Here is a 15,380-nt window from a genome sequence, read left to right on the forward strand (position 1 = left end):
AATACAGATCAATGGAACAGGATAGAAAGCCCAGAGATAAATCCATGCACATATGGTCATCTTAGTTTTGATAAAGGAGGCAAGAATATACAATGGAGAAAAGAAAGCATGTTCAATAAGTGGTGCTGGGAAAACTGGACAGCTACATGTAAAAGAATGAAATTAGAACACTCCCTAACACCATACACAAAAATAAACTCAAAATGGATTAAAGTCCTAAGTGTAAGGCCAGGCACTCTAAAATTCTTAGAGGAAAACATAGGCAGAACACTCTATGACATAAATCACAGCAAGATCCTTTTTGACCCACCTCCTAGAGAAATGGAAATAAAAACAAAAATAAACAAATGGGACCTAATGAAACTTAAAAGCTTTTGCACAGCAAAAGGAACCATAAACAAGACCAAAAGACAACCCTCAGAATGGGAGAAAATATTTGCAAATGAAGCAACTGACAAAGGATTCATCTCCAAAATATACAAGCAGCTTATTCAGCTCAATATCAAAAACACAAACAACCCAATCGAAAAATGGGCAGAAGCCCTAAACAGACATTTATCCAAAGAAGATATACAGGTTGCCAACAAACACATGAAAGGATGCTCGACATCACTAATCACTAGAGAAATGCAAATCAAAACTACAATGAGGTATCACCTCACACCTGTCAGAATGGCCATCATCAAAAAATCTACAAACAATAAATGCTGGAGAGGGTGTGGGGAAAAGGGAACACTCGTGCACTGTTGGTGGAAATGTAAATTGATACAGCCACTATGGAGAACAGTATGGAGGTTACTTAAAAAACTACAAATAGAACTACCATATGACCCAGCAATCCCACTAGTGGGCATATACCCTGAGAGAACCATAATTCAAGAAGAGTCAAGTACCACAATGTTCATTGCAGCTCTATTTACAATAGCCAGGACATTGAAGCAACCTAAGTGTCCACTGACAGATGAATGGATAAAGAAGATGTGGTACATATACACAATGGAATATTACTAAGCCATAAAAAGAAATGAAATTGAGTTATTTGTAGTGAGGTGGATGGACCTAGAGACTATCATACAGAGTGAAGTAAGTCAGAAAGAGAAAAACATATGTTAACACATATATATGGAATCTACAAAAAAAATTTAAAAAAAAACGGTTCTGAAGAACCTAGGGGCAGGACAGGAATAAAGATGCAGACATAGAGAATGGACTTGAGGACACGGGGAGGGGAAGGGTAAACTGGGACGAAGTGAGAGAGTGGCATGGACATATATACACTACCAAATGTAAAATAGATAGATAGTGGGAAGAAGCTGCATAGCACAGGGAGATCAGCTTGGTGCTTTGTGACCACCTAGAGGGGTGGGATAGGAAGAGTAGGAGGGAGATGCAAGAGGGAGGAGATATGGGGATGTATGCGTATGTATAGCTGATTCACTTTGTTATAAAGCAGAAACTAACACACCATTGTAATGCAATTATACTCCAGTAAATATGTTAAAAAAACAAACAAACATAGTTAAGTGGAAAAAAGCACTTTGGAGGTCAAAACATACCAATAAATAATAAACCCCAAACCCAAAGCAATAAACTGTAGGACATATAGGAAAGGGATTGAAACGTTATATACATCACTGGTAAATAAGTTTGCCTCTCAGAAGGAAGGGAATTAACAAGTGGGAAGAAAAACTCTTGCCCAGTACGCTCTCTAGTTAAATTTTTTTGCAACAATCAATCTGTGTGTTACAGATGGAAGTAAATAACATAAATACCCATGTAAGTAAACTCATTTTGTTTTCATTAAAATAACTGCATGGTAAGGAGAGCAGTGTGGTTTAATGTGTGTAACAGGGAGTTTAGAGACAGCTTCCTTCATCCTGTGCAGAGGTACACTTTCTCTGGAGTTCTACTAAATAAAGAGATCAACCATCAAATAATAGAATTGATAGCGGCAGAGCTTTTCAGGCTGTCTGAGGTGTTACTGTAGATAAATTCAGACTAAAGATTCTTGGTCTCTACAGGATCCCTGTGTTGCAGATTACATATGCCAGCTGTGATGTAGTTGCCAGATTCTGCTCAGACGTCAGGATTCTTGCTTTTAGACATTTTGCTTGGACTTTTCAGAGCAGCAGTATCAATCAAAAGGCCCTTTCTTCACCCACAAGGTAAGCACAGACTTTTACCTTTCCCAGTGTTCGCCAAGTACTCCTTCTGACTGTTAGTTTTCAGATGTTTTTATACACTCCTTGAGATGTCTAGTGTGCTGTTTCCATGGTTACACTTTCTGAAGAGTTCTTTTGGCAGTGATACAACCTGCATGACTCAGAAGATTTTTTCAGATTTTTCAGTAGAACAGGCCATCTTTGTGAAGAGGCTGTGATTGCCAATGAACTGGGTGTATCATACGTTCTGGGTCTGATACTTATGTTAACATCAGTTTATTTTCTCAAAAGCTTTTCCCAACACATTTACCTTTGGATCAAAAAACTCGTGCATGATTACAGAGAGCAGATCTCACGATACAGAAGGAAAAACCATGACCCAGAGTCACTGAGTATGTTCAGCTGATAAAACATAAAGCAGAACTGCCAGCCCCTAACTCCTACTTTGATGTACTCTCCATCTGCATTGTGGTACCCCTATGTGAGTCTTTTTGGGTAGTGTCTGCTTACCCCGAGTCATCAATCATCACACCATCACAAAGCCAAAAGAGATGCACCTTCACAACCCACCTTGCTATGGACTGAATGTTTGTGTTTCCCCAACATTCATAAATTGAAACCCTAATCCCCAAATGTGATGATATTTGGAGATGGGGACTCTGGAAGGTAATTAGGTAGAACTCTCATGATGGGAGATGAGAGAGCTTTACTTCTCTTTCTGCTGTGTGAGGATACAGCAAAAAGGTATCCATCTGCAATCTAGGAACCCAATTAACCAGCATCTGACGTTGGACTTCCCAGCCTTCAGAACTGTAAGGGGTAAATTTCACTTGTTTAAGCCATCCAGTCTATCATATTTTTTTCATAGCAGCCTGAACTAAAACACATCCAGAGCAATAGATTTCTTATTTCTGATTGAGTAAGGAAACAGTGGAAAAAATTCTCTTTAACATCACACCACAGAAATTTAATTCCCCATTAGATATCTTTCTTTGATTCTCCAACAGTTTCTTCCCAGTGCCAGACTTCTCACTTTTCGTCACTGAATTTTGCATGGAGACACCAGTCTCAAGCAAACAGGGGTATGATTGTATTTAAACTCAAATCACTCTTTGAAATTGGACAAGGTAAAATGGTAAGCCAGGAAAAGTTCAGAGTCTTTCTACCTTCCCTTTCACTGTTACTATCTGGAGACTACATAAACAGTGAGGTAGAAACCATTCAATAAAGAAGAAAAAAAGCAAGATAAATAATAAACCAGGAGAAATTTAGTCCCTTAAAATCAGCATTATGAGCAAGGTAATTTACAAATATCTTTTAGGTCATGCTAATTTCTTATATGTGAATGTGTATATACATACATATATTCCATACACACACACACACACACACACACACACACACACACACACTCTCTCACTCACTCACAAGACCAAGCAGCACATGAGAGGATGTGGCTCTGGGTATCAGGAGACCAAGAGGCTAAGCTTGATGTAATATGTGAATCTTGGGAATTCAGACGTCTGAACATTAAGGTGGTGAGAAAAATGCTTAAGCATAATTGTTAAAAACAAATAGTTTAAATAAATATGAATGAGATAAAAGTTTACACTAAGTTAAACTAAATAATGGGTATTCATTAATATCAAGATCATTTCCAAGAAGATAACATACTGAGACATAGATTGCTAAATATAAGTTTAAATCTATCTACTTTTGGCTTAATTTTTATAGAAACAAAAGATATTTGTGTCTATTAATAAATATGCCTTCTGCCACATTTAGAAAATGGTAGTGTGAAGAATGTTTCTAAAAAATTATAAATTTTAATTACCTATTTATAAGTTTGTGAGTCTACTACAGGATGCGAATATATGATACTTCACAATTGCCTGTTTCTTAGTTTTCACTGGAAAGTAAAGGTTACTAATAGTAAAAATTTATAATCAATATATAAAAATAGAACTACTAGAAACAGTAAGAGTGAAGGGAAACAACTTTATATGCAAAGTATGGGAAGATAATGGGATGTATTTTGACATGAAGAGTACGCAAGGAATATAGCGTGCATTTCTGTTACAGAAAAAGAGTAATGTTGTCTAAAATAAAATGACTGGTTATTCCAGAACAAAAGGAAAAAGAGTAAGATAAATCCTAAATGGATATAGAAAATTTTCAGAAGGTTTGTGGAAAAGAAATTATGTTGTGAGGTCAAAGCTGGCTAAATTGGATAGATTTATAAGGTTTTCCTTAAATGAGCTCACTAATGTAGTGATACAAAACTAGAGTTTAATTTTCTCTCTGTTAAAGCCACAAATTTTGTGGATTATTGATCCACTCTTAGTAAAAGTTTATAAAGGGTCTTTCTTTATGTAAATGTAATCTGCCTAGGAAAACAAAGATTCTGCATCTTTGAAAATACTTCCTATGTTCTACATAGCCTTTATCAGGACTTTGATTACTTAGAAAAACTGAGTCTTTTCCATTTTAAATGAGCTAAGGGTTTTGTTTGTATGTTTGTTTTTATAACCAGGTAATTTTCTGTATTTGCAATGCAAATCTTTTCATTGTCACTTTGGTTAAAGGGATAACTAAATATTGTTTCACAGTGACTTATGCTCCTATTTGATCAAATGTTTTAAACCTTTTGACATTTTGGACAAACTTCCTCAAATCAAATTTTGAATGAAGTCTTTCTTTTTTTTTTTTTGCGGTACGCGGGCCTCTCACTGTTGTGGCCTCTCCCGTTGCAGAGCACAGGCTCTGGACGCGCAGGCTCAGCGGCCATGGGTCACGGGCCCAGCTGCTCCGCGGCATGTGGGATCTTCCCAGACGGGTCACGAACCTGTGTCCCCTGCATCGGCAGGTGGACTCTCAACCACTGCGCCACCAGGGAAGCCCTGAATGAAGTCTTTTTGACCTTGAACTAACTTTGGGATTTTCCAGAGGGCTCCTGGAAGATCTCAAAAGATTTCTTCTCTCTCCTTATAAAAGAGAAATGTTAATTTATTTAAGCTTATTTGATGTTAAATTGCATAGGAAATATCGTCAAATAAAAATAATATTTAACCTCCTTAGATTATATTTACATAGGTATATCTTATTAATATAAGTAATTCAGAAATTATATGAAATTCCTAAAATTCTGATATGGCCTGGTACAATGTTATCATTCATAATTCCAACTACTGTATATCACAAATATAACCAAATTTACTCATCAATTGCGTTAGTTTTTGTGTGGGTATGAACTATCAACAGATCTTTAACCGTGAATATTTTTAAGTCTTTTGTCATTCATGGTTATTGTTTTATTCTCAATTCTTCTCTGAAAGCTTTTACAATCAACTATAGGCAAATATGCTTCATCTTCAAAGATATGCATGGAAAAAACCTTGACAAGTACTGCAGAATAGAAGTTTCTGATCACTTTAAGATTGTAACACTGAACTAGGTAAGAATTTCTGAAACTATTGGAAAAATGATTCATAAAGCTGCTAACCCAAGATGAAGCAAAATAAGAATTACAGGAGATTGAATGTACTGATGAAGATAATTATAATTTTCATGACTTCATTCAAAACATTGCTCTTTAAGTCCACCTGTCGATGCAGGGGACACGGGTTCGTACCCCGGTCCGGGAAGGTCCCAACATGCCGCGGAGAGGCTGGGCCCGTGAGCCATGGCCGCTGAGCCCGCGCATCCGGAGCCTGTGCTCCGAAACGGGAGAGGCCACAACAGTGAGAGGTCTGCGTACCACAAAAAAAAAAACCAAAAAAAACCCCACTGCTCTTTAATGTTTTGTTTTCCAGATTTAAAAGACTCTTTTTTCTTCTCGTCCCTTTTAAGCTATATATAACTCACAGCAAATGGTAAAATATATTTTGTCAACAAAAGTTGAAACATTTGTTATTCTCCCACCTTGATCCCTCCAGAATTCAGAAACTCTTATGAAATATTCTTATTTTTCATGACAATATATGTACTTACATAAGTTCAATAAGAATCTGTTCTCCTTGTGTAATAGAAAACAATTAGACAATAGAAACAACAGAAAACAATTAGGCTAAACTGCTTAGCTTAAAGAGACTTTAGAGGTCTAATCTGAGATTCCTTATCACTAAACAATTTAAAGAACTAAGGTTGACTTTATGAAGCCAGTAAAGTCTCTTAGATATGACCCAAGCTTTGATTGAAATGTCATTTTTAAGAAAATGCATACTCATATTCTTATATTTATGTAAATAATCAAGCCAAGTTTAATAAGATTAGACTTACTTTACAAACAAATTTGTTTCACAGTATCTTTGATAAAAATGTGACGACTATAAAAAAAATGTATTTCAATAGATAACTCTGGTGTACCGGTTATCAGATTCTAGTCCTATTCATTGCCTTTGAGGTTTTGTTATCTACTTGTAAATGTCACAGAAAGTACCACAACAGATCACATGTGAACAGCCTTCATGCCTGTTGCTATATGGGCCACTTAAGAGAGTTCACCAGAACACCCAATAACATCAGATCCAGTCAAACTGCAAACCAGGAAAATCTGTCAGACTGAAACTGCCAACCCCATTCCATGTAAAGATGCTTCAAACTCAAATCTAGAAATTTTCTCAACTGGCTGCTCCCCAGACGCAGAAACTAAATTGGTAATTTACTTGAACTTTAACCTTTGTTAACCTTTTAACCTTTGTTTAAAATTAAACTTTGTTTTTCTTTTGTTTCCATAGAAATGCATCTTGTTAAATTACTTGATTGCTCACATCACATAGAGGCCTGATTTAGTAGAAGCTCACCTACAACACCTTAGGACTTCCCTGGTGGCGCAGTGGTTAATAAGAGTCCGCCTGCCACTGCAGGGGACATGGGTTCAAGTCCTAGTCCGGGAAGATCCCACACGCAGGGAAGCAACCAAGCCTGTGCCCTGCAATTGCTGAGCCTGCGCTCTGGAGCTTGCAAGCCACACTACTGAGCCCATGAGCCACAACTACTGAAGCCCACATGCCTAGAGCCCGTGCTCCACGACAAGAGAAGCCACCGCAAGGAGAAGCCCGCGCACCGCAACGAAGAGTAGCCCTCGCTCCCCGCAACTAGAGAAAGCCTGTGCGCAGCAACGAAGACCCAACGCAGCCAAAAAATAAATTAATTAATTTAAGAAATAAATAAAATAAATAAAAAGCCTTTATTTTTTAAAAAAACTTTTTTTTCCTTTTTCTTTTTTTTGCGTATTCAGGAGAGGTGCCAGCCAGAAATAGAAATGTGGGAACCATCAGGCTGTGTGATATTGAAAGCAGGGCTGGGTGAGATCAGCCTGCTGGGGAGGGCAGACGGAGCTGGGCTCTGCAGCCCCTGACCATTTAGGGGCTGGAAAGAAGAGAGGGAGGCAGAGGAGACTGAACAGGAGGCCAGAGGTGGGGTCACACCAGGACGGCGTGGTGGGTGGTCTCTTGGAAGCCAAGAGAAAAAAGGGCTTCAGGGAGGGAGGAGTCAGCTGTGTCAGGTCCTGCGGAGCGGCCAAGGTGAGGCCAGAGAAGTGTCTGAGTTCAGGAACACAGAGGGGGTTGGAAGATTTGACGGGAGCAGTTCCCGACCAAGTGGGCTGAAGATTGGCTGGGAGGCATGAGAGACAGTGGAGGGAGACAGATCATCGGAACGCAAGTTTTACCGAGAATGGTAAAACTTCATTCACCTCCTGAAATGAAAACATTTCAGGTGAACTTTCATTTCACTTCCTGATAAAAACATCCATATGTTCATCTTGTCCTAAGTAATCGTGAGGATGTGTGATTGCTAATACACCATATTGTGCCTATGTAAATAACTCGGAAAAAATTGAAACCCAAATACGTACACATTATCCATTTTAAAAAAAAGTGGTGAACGCTGTATTTTATTATAACCCATTTGATTTATTTAATTGGTTAAATATTGTCTCCTGCGAATCTCTGTTCTTGGGCATTTTTCAATCCTCGGCTAATATTCTCCTTAGAGCCATCATATTAACCTCTCTAGTGCCTTGTATCCTCTCAAGGGCAATTTAAAATGCCTTTCAGCAGCCACTCACACATCAAATAGCCATGAGGATTAGGCAACTGGAAGAACTAAATGACCTGTCCGCCCACCTCCACGATGACAGGCAACTGTTGGGAAGAACGACTACATGACCCTCCGTCCTGACTACTCAAGCAATGGAAACAGCAAATATGTGATTTTTCAGCCTGACTCCATTAACTGTGGCAATGGCGAGTAACACTCTACTAGTTAGTCACGCTCTAAGCTTGTAGAGAGAATGAACAAAAGGGGAAAACTGTTCAAATTAAATATAAAATGGAGTCCAGATCTGAGAATTCCCTGAGCAGACAAAAGCCATGTTAGTAAAACGAAATCTCATTTCATGAATATAAGCAATACTTAGGTTATTTCTTGTAAATGCATGTGACAATCAGAAAAGAAACTTAAGCCATCTTCCTAAAAATGGTATGAGATAATCACTTTTTACCAAGCTCCTACCATCTGGAAACCCCCATTGTAATAACCAATCATTGTAAAGGTTAACAGCTTCCTCATTTTCACTTTATAAGCCATCCTGTAACACCACACCCCTGAGCTTCATGGGAGTCTTTGCATTTGAAAGCTCCCAGTTTGCAAATTGTTCTTAGATACACAATAACTCTTACTGAATTTATTAATCATTTATTAATTTGGTGGTTTTAATTGTGCTATTTCTAGATTTTTGACAGCACCCAGTCCCATAAAAATCTCTGCACTAAGGAAGGGGGAAGCATATACTTTTGTGGACAACCAGCTTTCTTCGCATGGATAATAATAGTAACAGTCTGTATTAGTTTCCTATTGCTGCTGTAACCAATTACTATAAACTTAGTGCCTTAAAACAACACAAATTTATTATCCTACAGTTCTGGAAGACAGAAGTCCAAAATGAGTCTCACTAAGCTAAAATCAAGGCTTGGCAGGGCCGCATTTCTTTTAGGTGGTTCTAGGAGATAATCCATTTGCTCACCTTTTCCAGCATCTAGAGGCTGCTGGCATTCCTTGGTTTGTGGCTCCCTCCCATCTTTAAAGCCAGAGACGTTGGGCAAGTCCTCCTCTTCACTGCCATCTCTCTGGTTTTCTCTGTTCTGCCTCCCTTCCACTTATAAGGACTCTTGTGATTACCTTGGCCCACCTGGATGACCCAGGATCATCTCCCGCATCTGAAGGTCAGCTGATTAGCAACCTTAATTCCCCTTTGCATTAAAACTTATCCACAGGTTCCTATGATGATCAGGACATGGACATTTTTAGAGGGCCATTATTCTGCCTACCACATAGGAACAAAAAGATTAGTCACAATGGCATTTATTAAGTACCTTCTGTATACAAGAACCATTGTATAGAATAATTTATTTAATCCTTACAATAGCCCACTCAGGTAGGTATTTTTATCACCATTTTATAAATGAAAACACTGAGCGAGACAGATGTTCAGCAGCCTTGTGTTTAGAGTCAGAGAGCCAATGAAGGGAGAAAATAGGATTCAAACCCAGTTCTGACTCTAAAACTCCTGTTTTATCCCAAAACATCTACCTCTTTCCCATCAGATCTTGATCCCCTATTTTTCTGTGGATGTCCTTGCCTCTTACTTTTTTGACAAGAGTGAAGCCACACAACTCTCTCCTTTTAAAATACTTTTACATTTTTAAATGGTTGGAAAAAATAAAAAGAAGAGTAACATTTTGTGAAAAGTGAAAATTATTGGAAATTCAAATTTCAGTGTCCATAAATAAAGTTTTATTGGAAAACAGTGTACTTATTTATTTACATGTTGTCTATGGCTGCTTTCTCACTACAACAGCAGAGTTAAGTCGATGGGACACAAACTGTCAGAGTTAAGTCGATGCCCACAATCTGGTCTTTTACAAAAAAATGTTTGCTGACTCCTGCTTTTCACCAACACTGCCAGTATCCAGCTCTCCATCAGTGGCAGAGCCCAGAAAGACTACACTGGGCTGAGGAAGCAGCATTATTGTGGGGAGAGACTGATGTTTCACTCAAACCCCTGTCTTGTCTATATTCAAGGCAGGTAAAATTTTTTGAAAATGGAAATAGCATTGAATACCATCCTTATAAACTTTCTCTGGTCTGTGAGTAAGGAATGATCTAGACTTCATCCTTAGAGAAAACTGTCTACTCTGGCCAAGCACTGTGTGAGGAGTCTTTTATTTATAATATCATTTACTCGTCACAACAACTTTGAGAAATATTACTATACCCATTTTACAGATAAAGCCACTGAGACACAGAGAATTTAGCCCATTTGCTCCAGATCCCAAGTGGCTGAAATCTAGACTTTTTTCCTCAAAAAAAAGGCCATGGGTCTTTTTTCTATACAACACTCCCACATCAACTATCCCCTGAATTCCAGAATAAAAAACAGTGAACAAGAATTCTTAAATTATGTTTTTCATTGTTTCCACCTGTGACTCTAAAAGATGTTTAAATAAATAGGAACTCTCTTGTATGAGTATCTTTCACAATCAATTGAGGAATCTTATACCATAGTGTGAAACAGTACCAAAGCAAGATAAAATCCTGCTTTTTTTCCCCACCAAAATGGGACAGCAGGGGCTGCAGCAGAGTCCCTAACTGCTGAAGGAGGATCCTTCAGGACTGCAAATTAAATCTGAAGTACTTTGCCAATTGACTCCCAATCGATTATTCCAAGTGTACGTGCTGCAGAGAATGTGGCTTCTCCCAGGGACTCTGAAGAGTGGTGCTTAATTATTCACCATGAAATTTAATTTCAGAGCTTGTAATCACGTAACTGTTTAAAATGGAATTTGTCACTGAAACACATTGCGAGAAAATAGCGTATTATTTAACATCTACTCATCTCACTTCAAGATCAGTTTAAAATTGTATGCGTTTCGTGATTTTATGACAGCAATCACATAAGGGCCATGTAAGCTAAACTCCTACATGTCTTCTGCTAATTTGGTTGAGTTAGGCCATTTTCTATGTGAAATGGAAAGGATATTACAGATTAGGGAATGTAGATACCAGCTTTTTCTTTCCTCCCAAAGGTCCAGCTCCACAGAACCACAATTAGCTTACTCTGAGCTCCTTGAGATGCTTAGAAAAATTATCAGCTGACAAATTGAGGCTAAGGTAATAGATGAGGAAAGACATTAACTGAATTAAATGTAAGGATGAAGTGATTCAAATTAGTTTTGGGTTTTTTTTTTTTTTGGTTGTTAAAGGACATTTATGACTGCTCTACATTGCAGGAAGCGCTAGGGCGTGTTTAGGGTACAGGCTCCAGTGACACCCACTGAGTTCAAAATCTTGCCTCCACTACCTAAGATGTGTGATCACAGGCAAGTTGCTTAAATCTCTGAACCCCACTTCCTTGTGAGAAAGTAGGGATACCCCAGAGATGATCCACAGCCAGGTTAGGGCCCACAGGCCAGTATCTGTTCCAAGGAGTCTGTGCCTCTTTGTCTGAAGTGTTGAAACTATGACTCTTGGATACGGCTGCCGCCCCAGCTCACAGGGCAGCTGCGGGAAGCAGGGCAGTAGTGTTAAGTCGTTCTGCATATGCTGTGCTCTCACCCTGTCAGCAGGTATTCTCCCCCTTCAAGAGGGAAGATTTGGAATTAGGTAGTTACAAAGCCCCGTGTCACCACCTCCTAACTACATCCAATCTTTCCCAGCTAGGCTAGAAGACGGTCATCACAGGAGAGGCAAGGCAATTAAAAAAAAAAAAAATCAAAACTGAGGAGAGGCCTCTCTTCCTGCTCTTTTGAAGACTCCTCTCCTGCACAGGGAGGTCCTGCAGGTATAGACAACACCCTGCTTCAACATATCTACTCCCCTTTGAAGAAGCCATCACCCACAAAGGAGGCAGCGCAGGAAAGGGTTCGATGTTCAGTTTCCTTTAATGACCCCCATTCTCCCTGAAGGGCAGGTGCGGGCAGCTAGGCGATGGCAAGAGATGTTCCCTTGAAGATCTTGCCCGGATTGAAGGCTTTGCCCACGTGCTGGAAGGCCCCATCCCAGGAAGAGTATTCTCGAACCAGTCTGAGTCTCCTCGCTGCTGGGATCCAGTTTCCAGCATGTGTATGACTCATAGTACCCCTGCCAATCTGGACTCAGCGGAAAGGCAAGCTCCTGGCCTCGGAAGACCCAGACTCCAGAAATGGAGCCGCTATTGTTGCTTCCAAAGAGAATGACACCGGCAAAGGCATTCTTCCTCAGTTTGTCCAATCGCTGGAACATTCCAGTGATGAGGTTGCAGCTCATGAAGGTCTGGGTGAGCTCTTCAGGGAAGCAGTCCTCGGCGTACCACAGGGACCAGCCATCTTTATCAAAGTGCTCCCCAAAGTACGGCAGCGCCACGGAGAGTGTGTCCTCGTTGGAGTGCTTGCGCTTAAATTCATCCAACACAAAGGTGCTTTTGGGCAGGGGGGCAAAGGGATCATTGGCCTTCGGCTCAGCAGCCACTGCCTGCACACGTCCATCCAGCTCCTCCTCAGTAGCAGGGGCAGCCGTCTTCTTCTCTTTCCGCTCGGCCTGGGGCTTCTGCTTCTCTTCTCGCAGAAGCTTTCTCTTTCTGTGGGGTGTCCTTTTTTAGGCTGGCTCTCTGCAAACTTTTTAGCATCAAATTGGGCCATTTTCTCACAGAGTTTCACCTCCCCCAAGACAGCCCAGAACTGGGGCTGGTTAATGCAGGTGAGGAACCAGCGGTTTGGATTAGGGAAGGCCTGGCATAAAGAAGCTTCCAGAACCTGTTTATAAAGCCACAACAGGGTGCAGACAACTGTGATGTCAGCCAGTATCACACGTTCACCCACCAGAAAGGTCCTTGTCTTCAAGTGAGCGTCCAGCGGCCCCAGAATTCACCTCACCTCCTGCTTTGCATTCTCTGTGGTCTGCTTGTTGCGGTGCATGATGCTCAAGGGTGTGGAACACCCAGGTTCTGGCTGGGGGAACTATGTTGCTATCAGCAAGGCTCCCCCCCTGCACCACCTGGGCTGCTGCTTTGGGAGTACTTCCCTGCAGTCCTCGTTGCTCACATAGTAGGCAATGGCGTTGCTCTGGAACACACAGAATCCATCGTCACCCTCAAAGGCTGGAACCTTGCCAGCAGGAAATTTATGGAGAAATTCGGGGGTGTGTTTGGTTTGGCCAAAATGGAAGTGGGGTGGTGCGGTGAGCACGCAGACCTGAGCCCTGCTGCACTGAGTGGCAATGAGGGGCTTGAAGGCCCTCCAGTTTTCAGGATATGGGTACAGGGTCCCAGCCACCATGTGATTCTGCAGAGAAAGGGCCAAGTTAGTTATTTAAACAGAGGCAAAAAGATGCTTTTGAACTTGACAGTATCAAAGATTACTGAGGAATACTTTCATCAGAAAACTCCAGTTGCGGGTTTGCCTATACCCAGATACAGAGTGAGGCATCCTACAAAGACATCTCAGAATGCCCTCCCTGGTCACAGACGACTGAGACAGAAAACCATTTCCTCAGCGTGTTGATGAAAATGAAGTTTAGTGAAGCTGAAGTAGAGGCATTTTTTTTTTTAATCACTACTAAAAAATAAAATGTTAGGTATCTCCAGGAGTGATGAAACAACTACCATTAAAAAGAAAACCTGACAATTGTCTAATAACCTGTTGTAAAATTTAAAAATATCTAACTTTAGGTGATATCAGGATTTTCCCTTATCGAGGTGATATAGTTCAATGAATGACATAGTTTTCACGAAAAAATATAAATAAATAAAAAATAAACATTTTGTCCTATTGGGTATTCTTTAATCTGTTTCCACACAGCTGTAAAGCTGACCTTAAGGAACAAACCAACTCACATTTTAGTTTAAATTAGATGCACAGTCTTTTTTACATGGCCAAGGATGCCCTGCATGATCTGGAATCCTGACATCTCCATCCTGTCTCATGCTAGTCTGCCCTCAACTTGCTGGCTTCTCTTTAATGCTTCAAAGTCTATTATTTCTTTCTTTTGTCCCTACTTTTAAGCCTTTTCACATACTGTTGCCAGAACCTGAAAAGTCCCAGCCCCCTCTCCATATGACTGGCTCCCCTCTTCTGGATCCCAGTGTAAACGGCAACCCTCTAGCAAGGTCATTCCTTTAGCCTGTCTAAATCATGCTCTTCCTTCCCTTCATCCATTTTTCTCCATCACTGCACCTTGCTAATGTCAGAGCATTCAAAACAGTTTATAAGTACCATGTCTATGTGTCTAATAACTTACATAGTATCTTTTATCTCAAATTTGATTGTAAGTTCCAAAAACTTTTTGGCCCCGAATTTTATTTATCAATGTCTACCCACTGCCTGATAAACGAGAGGTGTGCAATGACAATTTGTTGAAGAAACGGATGAGCTTAAATGTCCCCTCCCATCTCCAAACCACTCCATTCACACACATTTATGGGTAATTGGCTACATTCATGCCTTTAGAAGCAGTTCTAAAACTAGTAATCACATTCTGAATAATATAATGAAAGGTAATATAATTCAGTTCTCCAAAGTTTGTTAAGTCCAATTCATAGATGTTCTACTTTATTCTAATATTTAAGTGAGATAAACAAGTTTTAAGATACAATCTCAATCAACAAAAAGCTTGTAATTTTATTGGAGCAACACCTATACTTTATAGGTACTAGATAATCAGATAATTATTCAAGATAATTAAATCAGGTGCTGAAACAGTGAGAAGACTAGAAGTGATTGTCAAAGGATTTAAAAGAATTGAGATAAGATATTAACTTGATCAAGCACAGGAGGAAAGGAGAGCCCCCGAAAGAATATTAACATGCCATGCAGCGAATCGGCCAGGCTTAGAGAATATCTATTGGGAAGCAGTTTATGTGGATTTGGGTTGATAACGTAGCCTCACAGAGGGACATTAATGCTATACTGAGTGTGTCAATGTGAGTTCTTAGTCAACAAGTTGCCACTGTTGATGTAAGAGCGAGAGATAATAAGATAAAACTGAGGTTCTAGAAGAATCATCTAGCAGGACATATTGGAGGACAAAATGTTCTTTGTAACAAGACAAATGAGATGATGGAAGCAATGCATAAAAGATGGCAATGAAGATGGAAAAAAATAGGAAACAAAATATATTGAAGGTTATCAGTAATTCCTTTCACCTGAAAAAAAGGAAGTTTTGTCATGTTGGAATAAAAGA

General features: G+C 39.8%; 1 pseudogene; it reads right to left on the reverse strand.

Annotated features, from left to right (window-relative positions):
• Positions 1 to 12,087: 12,087 nt before the first annotated feature.
• On the reverse strand, positions 12,088 to 13,757 carry LOC111180344 (elongation factor 1-gamma pseudogene; annotated as a pseudogene).
• Positions 13,758 to 15,380: the final 1,623 nt, after the last annotated feature.

Source organism: Delphinapterus leucas, chromosome 17, assembly GCF_059928025.1.
Source record: "Delphinapterus leucas isolate spDelLeu-1000000601 "Yukka" chromosome 17, BTC_Dleu_Yukka2, whole genome shotgun sequence".
NCBI classification, from domain to species: Eukaryota; Metazoa; Chordata; class Mammalia; order Artiodactyla; family Monodontidae; genus Delphinapterus; species Delphinapterus leucas.